Source organism: Carcharhinus amblyrhynchos, chromosome 24 (assembly GCF_965287045.1).
Source record: "Carcharhinus amblyrhynchos chromosome 24, sCarAmb.v2.hapA, whole genome shotgun sequence".
Lineage (NCBI taxonomy): Eukaryota > Metazoa > Chordata > Chondrichthyes > Carcharhiniformes > Carcharhinidae > Carcharhinus > Carcharhinus amblyrhynchos.
Window position 1 is genome coordinate 28875645 of NC_137347.1, and position 11041 is coordinate 28886685.

The 11041-nt window shown below is 44.8% G+C and overlaps 1 protein-coding gene across 2 annotated transcripts in view; it reads right to left on the bottom strand.

The window, feature by feature from the left end:
• Positions 1–5703, bottom strand: part of fam110d (family with sequence similarity 110 member D) — a 50356-nt gene extending 44653 nt beyond the window's left edge. The window contains exon 1 of one of the 2 annotated variants that reach the window (XM_080211332.1): positions 5674–5703. The gene's annotated coding sequence lies outside the window, so the exon portion shown is untranslated. Of the gene's footprint in view, positions 1–5412; positions 5556–5673 lie in introns of those variants that run through there. The other variant, XM_080211331.1, reaches the window with a different exon arrangement.
• Between the last annotated feature and the right edge of the window lie 5338 nt (positions 5704–11041).

The window sequence follows — 11041 nt, forward strand, 5'->3', positions numbered from 1 at the left end:
TCTACAAGGTGCACTGCAAGAACTCACCAAGATTCCTGAGACAGCACTTTCCAAAAGACACAACTATTGCCATCTAGAAGGACAAGGGCAGCAGACATATGGGGATACCAGTACCTGCAGTTACCCCTCCAAGTCAATCACCATCCTAACTTGAAAACATATCACTATTCCTTCACTGTCGCTGGGTCAAAATCCCGAAACTTCCTCCCTAACAACATGGCGGGTGTACCTACACTTCAGGGACTGCAGTGGTTCAAGAAGGCAGCTCACCATCACCTTCTTAAGGGCAACTAGGGATGGACGACAAAAGGATATGCTGAGAGGGTTAGAGGAAGCAGATGGCTCATGTGTAGCATAAACGCCAGCACAGACTAGTTGGGTCGAAAGCCTTATTTCAGTGCTGTAGATTTGACGTACCTTTCATAGACTCACTACAGCACAGAAGGCCATTCAGCCCAACATGTCAATGCTGACTCTTCTAAGGAGCAATTCATGTACTACTACTCCCCTGCCTTCTCCCCACATGCCTGCTCATTCATCCATTAAATATAGAAAATTCTACGGATCAGAAGGAGGCCACTCTGCCCATTGTATTTGTGCCAGCCCAAAAACAAACCACGCACAGCTGAATCCCATTTTCCAACAGTTGGCCCATAGCCCTGACGTTATGCAAATTCAGGTGCATATCCAGACACCTTTTATAGGAATTAATGGTGGCTGTCTCTACTATCCTTCCAGGTGGTGAATTCCAGACCCCTAGCATCCTTTAGGTGAAAAAACATTCCTCATCTCACTCCAATCCTACTGCCAAGCACTTTAACTCTATGCTGTCCAGTCACTGACCTCTCTGCTAAGGGAAACAGGTCTTTCCTTTCACTCTATCCAGGCATCCATAACCTCGTACACTTCAATCTCCTCTCAACCTCCTCCAAGGAAAACGACCGCAGCCTAAGTTTCATTAGGACAGAAATCAACTTCCTTTTGTTTCAAAATAAACTATTCTTGCTAAGATCAGTTAACACTAACACGACAACATTTCAAAACAAGAAACATTTGACACAATCCCACGGTCCCTCCATCCAGGTTTCACTGTATTCCCGATAACATTTTGATTGGATGTCATCTTAGGATGCTGGTGGAAAGGCAGAAAAATTCTTGGTGGGACACTTTACAGAAATAAACACAGCTGTGTAACTGGTAAAAACACTAGATAAAAACCTGCTGAAATCTGAAAAGAGCACAGCAGGTCCCTCCGTACGTAACAGCACTGGGGGAGCACCTTCACCACACAGTGGGTCAGGAAGTGGCTCACCACACCACCCTTCTCAAGGTCATCTAGGGCCAGGGCAGTGACACTCACATCTGGAGAATATATTAAAACAAAGGCCAGGTAACAGCTGTACAGGGTGAAACAAGGGATAACATTGCAGATCAAATATATTCCATCTTAACTGGAAGATGTCATAGAATCTCTACAGTTCAAAAGATGTCTTCACCGTCAACGATCTCACCCAGCCCTATCCCTACAACCCCATGTTTTAACACCGTTACTATCCCTGTCACTAATGGGCAATCAACCTAACCCACACAGACATGGGGAGACCATACAGACTCCACGCAGTTTCCCAAGGCCAGAATTGAACCTGGGTCCCTAGCACTGTGAGTCAGCTAACCACTGTGCCACCCAGCACCAGTTAAAGATTAACCACTTTTAAGCAAATACAGAGCAAGATTTAAGAACTTAAGCGTCGACTGCTGTTACTTTTTATTTTTTTAAATTTATTTTCAATATGGACTTCACTGGCAAAATGGGCATTTGTTCCCCATCCCCACCTGCCCTTGAGAATGAATTTTTCAAACGGCTGCAATCTGTGTGATGTTAGGTTTGAGGGTTTTATCCTGATGGTGATGAAGAAACACATTACACCTCCAAATGAGGATAGTGATAGAGGGAATTTGGAGGTGATGGTGTCCCCATGCTCTTGCTGCCCTTATCCAACTAGTGGTGGAGATGGCATTTTTGAGGTGGGGTGCTGTCGAAGTTGCGCCCAAATCGCTCTCAGCCTCTCATTAAGGCAGCCCTTTGAGGGGCTACTGTCTCTACAACCCTCCCATTTCCTCCCCTTCCACCTTTTGGAGGTCTCCAAGGCACTTTGAGAGGCAAACTGTCAATACCAACAAACACTCATACCACTACATAGATAACGCAATGCAGACAGGGAAAGTTGTTGCAGAGTAGGAGCAGGAGTGGGCTGGTGGTTGGTTTGAATATTTTTGGCTTGTGTGCACACTTCCGCTGTCCTACCTTCTCCCCACTGAAGCATGATAAGGTTTGCAGTTTGAGACTTTAAGTCATAATTGTGACTATTTCAAGTAACAGTGTGTGGCTAAGCATAGATAAATCCAGATCTACATTCAAAGGTGCAGCATAGACTCCCAGACTGGCAACGCTTCAATATGAAAATTCTCACACTATTTTGCAAATCCCTCCAATCCCCTGATCCCTCCCTCTGTAATCTCCTCCTGCCTTATAACCCTCCAAGATCCAATTCTGGCCTTCAGTACATTCCCAAAAGTGCTTCACAGAAGGGATTGAAGGGTTATATGCTTGGGGCTCACCCCAAGTACATAATCCCATCCAAACCATATAAGCAGATATTAAGACCAAAGCATAGTCAAAAGAGTTAGGTTTTAAGGGTTATTTTGAAAGTAGGAGGAGAGAGGCGGAGCGGGTTAGGGAGGGAATAACAGAGTTAAGGGTCTTGATAACTGAAGGCACAGTGCCAATGGCAAAGGGAGTAAAATCAGGGATGCTCAAAAGTATAGAATTGGAAGAGATCTAGAGGATCTTAAGGTTAATTATCATTTAAAAAAATCTATTAGCTCTTGAGATGATGGCATAGTGGCTGTGCCAGCCTTTATTGCCCTTAATATTGTTCCTGAGAAGGTGGTGGTAAGCTGCCAATACTTGAACCGCTGCAATCCATCCACAGTGCTGTTAGGAAGGAAACAGTGGGTGTATGTAGACCCACAGTGCTGTTAGGAAGGAAACCGCGCTATGAGATATTTATGACTGAGAGAGGAAGGTCTGAAGCCAAGAATAAAAAGCTTGAAGATAGTTTCAGCCTTTTTTTTAAACCTTATCTCCATTTCCTGTTACTCTTTTTCCAGCAAATTGGAATTTCTAATCTAAAGTCTCCAAGTTGTATAAAAGATGCTGCATGCTCTACTGAACAGATCTGGATGTTCCTGATGGAAGCTGCAAAGTTACCCAATACAAGACTATAACAATGGTTGGAATCATAGAAACCCTACAGTGCAGAAAGAGCCAATGGGCCCATCGAGTTTGCACCAACCACAATCCCACCCAGGCCCTATCCCCATATCCCTACATATTTACCCGCTAATCCCTCTAACCTATGCATCTCAGGACGCTAAAGGGCAATTTTAGCATGGCCAATCGACCTAACCCGCGCATCTTTGGACTGTGGGAGGAAACCGGATCACCTGGAGGAAACCCACGCAGACATGAGGAGAATGTGCAAACTCCACACAGACAGTGACCCAAGCCGGGAATCGAACCCAGGTCCCTGGGGCTGTGAAGCAGCAGTGCTAACCACTGTGCTAACATGCCACCTATGGTATAGTAGCACATGTCTATCACAGTACGGTAGAAGACCCAGGTCTATCTAGCTTACCTTCTATCATCCAGGTTCATCACCTGATAACCACTTTAAATGGAGTCATTGGCCAATCATAGCAATCGATCGCTATGATTAAACTACAACAGACCAAAATACAAGGCAAGGGAAACCCCTAGTGCAGCCATCATTCCAATGTCACCTCCAAAACATGTGCAGCTGGGATGTCAGTACAGCTTCTGGTGGACAGTTTAAGATGGGTTTCAACACCATGTAGGATATAGGGAGGGAGTCAAACAAATACAATGAGCTCTGGTTCCTGCTCCTGGTCACAGTCTACTGAGCACAACTGAAAAGTGTAGGCATCAGCTGTAATGCAACACAAGGTCGAATAGCCAGGCAGTTCTCACCATGTATGTGATGAATGGTCAGCTATAATCATAGAATCCTGACAATGCAGAAGGAGGACATTTGACCCATCAAGCCTGCACCATAGATCATCATAGATCATAGAACCCTACAGTGCAGAAAGAGGCCCTTCGGCCCATCGAGTCTGCACCAAACACAATCCCACCCAGGCCCTACCCCCATATCCCTACATATCATACGGACTAATCCCTCTAACCTGTACATCCCTGGACACTAAGGGACAATTTCTTAGCATGGCCAATCAACCTAAACCGCACATCTTGGGACCATCAACAATCCAATCCAGGATTCCCATGTATTTACTCCACTAATCCCCCCGACATTAAAGGCCAATCTAGTATGGCTAATCCACCTAATCCACACATCTTTGGACTGTGGGAGAAAACCGGAGAACCTGAAGGAAACCCATGCAGGCACATGGAGAAGGTGCAAAATCCACACAGTCACCCAAGGACCAGAATTGAAGCTGGGTCCCTGGTGCTGTGAGACAGCAGTGCTAACCACAATGCCACCCCAGCAGGTAAGTGCTCCAACTGCAAAGGGGCAAAAAAAAGCTGGAAGCTTCCAAATCACGAAGCTTTTGCTTCTGGTTCCACTCCAGGGACGTGAGCACACAATTCAGGTTGACACTTCCCAGGTGGTACTGAGGGAGTGCTGCACTATCAGAGGTGTCGTCTCGTGGATAAGACACTAAGCCTCGTCTCCAGTCTCAGATGGACATGAGTGATCTCATGGCAATACACCAAAGAGCAGGGGAATTCTCAATAATTATACCTGAACCAAGCACTCAACAGGTATCTGGTTATTTTCGAACTGCAGTTAAGTGGAAGCTGGCGGTGTGTAAACTGACTACTGCGCTTTGTACTTTACAACTTCAGAAAGTTCTTCCCGACTCTTCGAAACATCCTGCTTAAATGTAAATCTTTCTTTCACGTCCAGCTAGAATAATCAGGGTAATAAACATTCTAGACTGACACATTCGCCCTGTAAGATTAACAAAACAGGATCCTGTCGAACTTCAATCGCGCAATTAAATATTGATTGAACTTTTGCCGTTAGTTTTATCCTAAATGTCTGAGAAATGTATGGGGCAGCAGCAGCATGAAGTTAAACAGTAGCTGCCCGCAGGAACCAGATTCATTTACTGTGGGTACACCCAGACATATGGTCAAGCATTTAGCCTGTTTAATACAACAGCTTACAGGGCACACAAGACATCAGAAAAGAACAGTCACCTGGAAGGCACAGACTGAGCTGGTTAAGTCAACACACTTGTGATTAAACTCTAAGCCTTACATTATGGCCATGTTATTGGTAATTTACAGTGTAAAGACGCACTGACCACCAGAAAGCAGGCTGCGACTCTGACCATCGTTGGGAATTTCCAGCAGCAAGTGTCCTCTCGGCGCCCCCTCTCTGGTCAACATTGTGTTAAAAGCGCCACTCTTGCACGATTACACTCCAGAGACAAGCACTGCCGTGAACTAACTGTAAGGCTGTGTCATTGCAGACTTAGGACTGAACCACCACCACCAACTGGAGCCTCCCTTCCTTCCTTCCCCGCCTACCACCGCTGCATCCCCAACAGGAACGCTCCACTTACTGATCCTTCAGAGGCGTGTCTGGAAATCCGACGCCACAGGGGAAAGAGTCAGCTTGAGGCTTTGCCAACCCTCCAGGTGTGCCTCAGGGTTTCCAAGAATTAAAAAAATTAATATCCAGGATTCGCAAAACCCAGGGAGAAAGAAAAGTATTGAACAAATTGCGCTTGTTTTCATTCTCTCCTGTTTACCAGCTATAAACATTTTGGACATGGGAGAATCATTGAACTGGGGTGTAATATAGATTGTTTGATTTTTATTTGGCCCAGGGGAGGCCATTCTCGGCGAGGATTGGCACGTCGTGTGACCAAAGGCAGCAGTCTGGAGGTAGAGGTCATGTGATTAAAGCACGACTAATATATTTGATTTGGTTTATTTTTGTCACATATATTAATGTACAGTTTTATTTCTTGCGTGCTTTACAAACAAAGCATACTTTTCATAGAGAAGGAAATGAGAGGATGCAGAGTGTAGCTAGGGTGTAGAGAACTATCAACGTAGTGCGAGTTAGGTCCATCCAAAAGTCTGATGGCAGCAGGGAAGAGGCTGTTCTTTAGTAGGTTGATAGATGACCTCAAACTTTTGTATATTTTTCCCGATGGAAGAGGTGGAAGAGAGAATATCCAGGGTGTGTGGGGTCCTTAATTATGCCTGCTACTTTTCTGAGGCAGCGGGAAGTGTAGACGGAATCAATAGATGGGAGGCTGGTTTGCATGATGGAATTGGCATCATTTATGACCCTTTATAGTTTCTTGCAGTCTTGGACAGAGCAGGAGCCATACCACGCTGTGGTACAATCAGAAAGAATGCTTTCTATGATGCATCTGTAAAAGTTGGTGAGAGTCGTAGCTGACATATTTAAGAGGATGGCAGTTCTCTTCAGTATCCTGGCAAATACAACACCCCTCTCCCCCACCCTTCCTCCCATCTGACATCTCTAAAACAGATATCAAACCATTATCACATTGCTGTTTGTGGAATCTTGCTGTGTACCATGAGGCTGTCCTGTTTCCAACATCACAGCAGTGCCTACAATTCTAAGAAAAGTAGTTTGTTGGTGGGACAGAGCTTTGGGACATTCTGAAGTCATAATGGTACAGCTCCTGCCCTGACCAAGACCGCAAGAAACCACAAAGGGTCATGAACATAGCCCAGTCCAACACTCAAACCAGCCTCCCATCCATTGATTCCATCTACACTTCCCGCTGCCTCAGAAAAGCAGCCAGCATCATCAAGGATCCCACACACCCCAGACATTCTCTCTTCCACTGGGAAAAAGGTATAAAAGTGTGAGGTCACATACCAATCCACTCAAAAACAGCTTCTTCTTTGCTGCCATTAGACTTTTGAATGGACCTACCATATATTAAGCTGATCTTTCTCTACACCTTAGCTATGACTGTAAGACTACATTCTGCACACTCTCCTTCTCCCTTATGCACTCTATGAATGGCATGCTTTGTCTGTATAGTATGCAAGAAACAATACTTTTCACTGAGTCCCAATACATGTGACAATAATAAATTAAATCGAATAAAATCAAGGGTTTTCTTTGAAGAAGCTGTGTTTCTAATATGGATACAATGGTAGAGGAAACTCCATTTCTGCTTTCAGAAGTGTGTGTTTCACTCCTCCTGTTGGCTGAACTTGGTAAGACACTTGTAAATTTCCACAGGTGAAGAAATAGGATACGGTGGTGATTGTAAATTGAGGTTTGGGCAGCGGGCATAAATTCTCGTTGTGCTGAATGTCGACCTGGAATTCTTCTGAGATGTGAATGACACCAGAGGGCCCCAACTTAAGGCTATTGGCACAAGTGCCCGAGAGTAATTAGGGGAAAATTGTTCAGTAAGAAGTCTCACAACACCAGGTTAAAGTCCAACCAGTTTATTTGATTTCGGAAAGCTTGTGGGATTACTATCAAATAAACTGATTGGACTTTAACCTGGTGTTGTGAGGCTTCTTACTGTGTTTACCCCAGTCCAACGCCAGCATCTCTACATCATGAAAATTGTTCAGTACAGCCCTTTGAGAGCACTGTGCTCCTGCAGTTCTGGCCTCTTGTGGGTCCTAGATTTTCATGTGAACATCTATTTAGGTTAGGCCTCAGCAGGAATGCTGGATGGGATTTTCCAGCCACTCCCACTTCAAAACCAGAAAATCTCGCCTGAGGACCTTTGCATGATCTGCGCCCCTACCCGTGGGTGGGGGGGACGGTAAAATTCAGCCTGTGTCTAAATCTGGGTGCCATATTATGAAGATGATGGAATTTCATGAAGGGAATGGTACCAGGGATTCAGTTACATGGAGCTGGGATTAATCTCCTTAAAGCAGAGGAGATTAAAGGACGATTTTAATAGAGGCTTTCAAAATCATAAAGGAGGTTTTAATAAATAGTGAGCAACTCTTTCCACCGGCAGGTGCCTGGTAACCAGAGGGCCCTGATTTAAGGTCATTGGCACAAGAACCCAAGAGTAATTGGGGAACAATTGTTCAATGCAGCCCCTGGAGATCACTGCGCTTCAGCAGTTCTGGCCTCTTGAGGATCCCGGATTTTCATCACTTCACCACTGGTGGCCATTCAGCATCAACGCTCTAGTCTTCAGAATTCCATCCCAAATCTCATCACCTCTATCTGCCTCTTCTCCCTCCTTTAAGATGCTCTTAAAACCTACCTTTCTGACTGAAGTGTGGAGATGCCAGCGTTGGACTGGGGTAAGCAAAGTAAGAAGTCTCACAACACCAGGTTAAAGTCCAACAGGTTTATTTGGAATCACAAAAGCTCTGAAAGCTCATGATTCCAAATAAACCTGTTGGACTTTAACCTGATGTTGTGAGACTTCTTACTTTCCTACCAAGGTTTTGATCATCTGGTTTAAAATCAAGTGTGGTTGGTGTCAAACTTTGATAATACTCCCATGAAGCATCCATGGATGTTTTACAACATTAAAAGTTCCAAATAAATTAGAGTTGTTGTTGCTGTGATCTGGAACCCATTACCTGATAGGGTGACGGAAGCAAATTGAATTGCAACATTCAACTGGATAAATCATTGAAAAGGAAATATTTGTAGGGCTGTGGGGAAAGAGCCATAAAGGGATGGGGTGAACTGGATGGCTCTTTCAAAAAGCTGTCGCAGGTACAATGGGCTGAAGGGCCTCCTTCATTGCTGTATAACTCTATGGGGTCAATTGAGTGGCAACTGGAGTTCCGACTTTGTGATTGTTACAGCCAGTTTGGTGCAAGGGACCCTCTCTCGCCACTTTGTACTGAAAGCCTCACTGCTCAGTCAGTCCTCCACAGGCCAACAGTGCGTCTGCACTGTGTTTTCTTCTCTCCACATGGGGTTCAGTCCAGAAGCAGGCTGACCGAGTCTTTCCCACCAATTTCATAGTGCGAGATGTCAACTGGGACATCTTTGGTAAAATAAAAAAAATTCAGAAAGAATTATTCTGTGTTCCTTACCTCTTCCATATGGCCTCAAGGTATACGGCATGCTTGTCTTCATCGGCCGGGACATTGAGTTTAAAAATTGGCAAGTCATGTTGCAGATTTATAGAACTTTAGTTAGACCACATTTGGAATATAGTGCTCAATTCTGGTCACCAAACTACCAGAAGGATGTGGAGGCTTTGGAGACAGTACAGAAAAGATTTACCAGGATATTGCCTGGTATGGAGGGCATTAGCTACGAGGAGAGGCTGGAGAAACTTGGTTTATTCTCACTGGAACGACAGAGGCTAAGGGGCAACCTGATAGAAGTCTACAAGATTATGAGAGATATGGACACAGTGGATAGTCAGAAGCTTTTTCCCAGGGTGGAAAAGTCAATTACTAGGGGCATTGGTTTAAGGTGCAAGGGGCAAGGTTTAAAAGAGATGTCCGACGCAAGTATTTTACACAGAGGGTGGTGGGTGCCTGGAACTCGCTGCCAGAGGAGGTAGTGGAGTCAGACACAATAGTGACTTTTAAGGGGCGTCTGGACAACTACATGAATAAGATGGAAATAGAGGGATATTGTCCCAGGAAGGGTAGGCGGTTTTAGTTTAGTGGGACAGCATGGTCAGTGCAGGGTTGGAGGACCAAAAGGCCTGTTCCTGTGCTGTAATTTTCTTTGTTCTTTTTTTGTATGTGCTTTACAACCAATAAGTAATTTTCAAAGTGTTGCAAGTAGGAATTGCAGTAGCCCATCTGCACACAGCAAATTCCCACAAACAGCATGATGATAGTGACCAGTTTAGTCGTGTTAGTTGAGGGATAAATATTGTTGTGAACAATGGGGAGAATTCCCTGCTCTTCGTTAATAGAGTGCCATGGGGTTACCCAAGGGGATAGACATTGTCAGCACAATAGAAGCTAAATCTAGTTTTTTCCCCCCAAAAAATACTTTATTCATACAGTTTTTAGAAGTATATTACACATCCGTTCAAAGTTTATAATATGTAAGGTGCAAATCAAATCAATTCCTTCCAATAGTGCATGCTTCTTCATTACATGTCACACATACAGCAGAAGTTTCTCTAGTTTCCAGCCTTTCAGTATAATATGGCTGAACAGCTTTAGACAGTGGCCTTTCTCCTTTTGTACATCTCCCAAGGCATTGCTCAGGGGTAACCCAGGCTTTATAGCATCATTGCAATGTTTAACTGCGAACCTGGCTTTTCCCTTTAAGGCTGGCCATCCCATGCAACCTTCGACTTGTTTTTCAGATTGCTGTACATTTCTACTTGGAGCTTGCGTACTTGGACATCACCTTTGCCCCCTCTGGCACGGTGATTGACCAGTTCCCTGGCAGCAGCAGCTGCAAGACAGGCAGGATGTTTTGGGAGCTGATGGTGCTGTGCTTGTTGTAATGACAGTTTATTTGATAGTAATCCCACAAGCTTTCGGAAACGGTGTTCCTTCATCAGGTGTGTGAGAACCTTCCACACAGCCGCCGAAGGAACACCGTTTCCGAAACCTGGTGTTGTGAGACTTCTTACTGTGTTTACCCCAGTCCAGCGCCGGCATCTCTACATCTTGTTGTAATGGGCCAGGCGGGAAGCCTCAGCCCCGACGCGCTGACGAACGAGAGTTCATGATGCTCATGGCCTTGGAGGAGATGCCAGTGTGGGAGTGAAGCTGCTTCATCTCTTTGTAGATGTAGGTATAGATGGTATAACTCTCCTTCCTTGACTTCCGCCTTTCCGCTCTTCCTTGGTGGGCCCAGTGGAAGGCAAGTTTAAAAAAAATGATTTCTCCCCACCTCAGCATTAAGTGAATTTAGTAGCTTTCACTGCCTTGTTCTGTTGTGTCTGCTTTTATTTATAAATATAAAATTAATCTCATTTGCAATGTCCTTTAGAAACATAGAATCCCCACAGTGCAGAA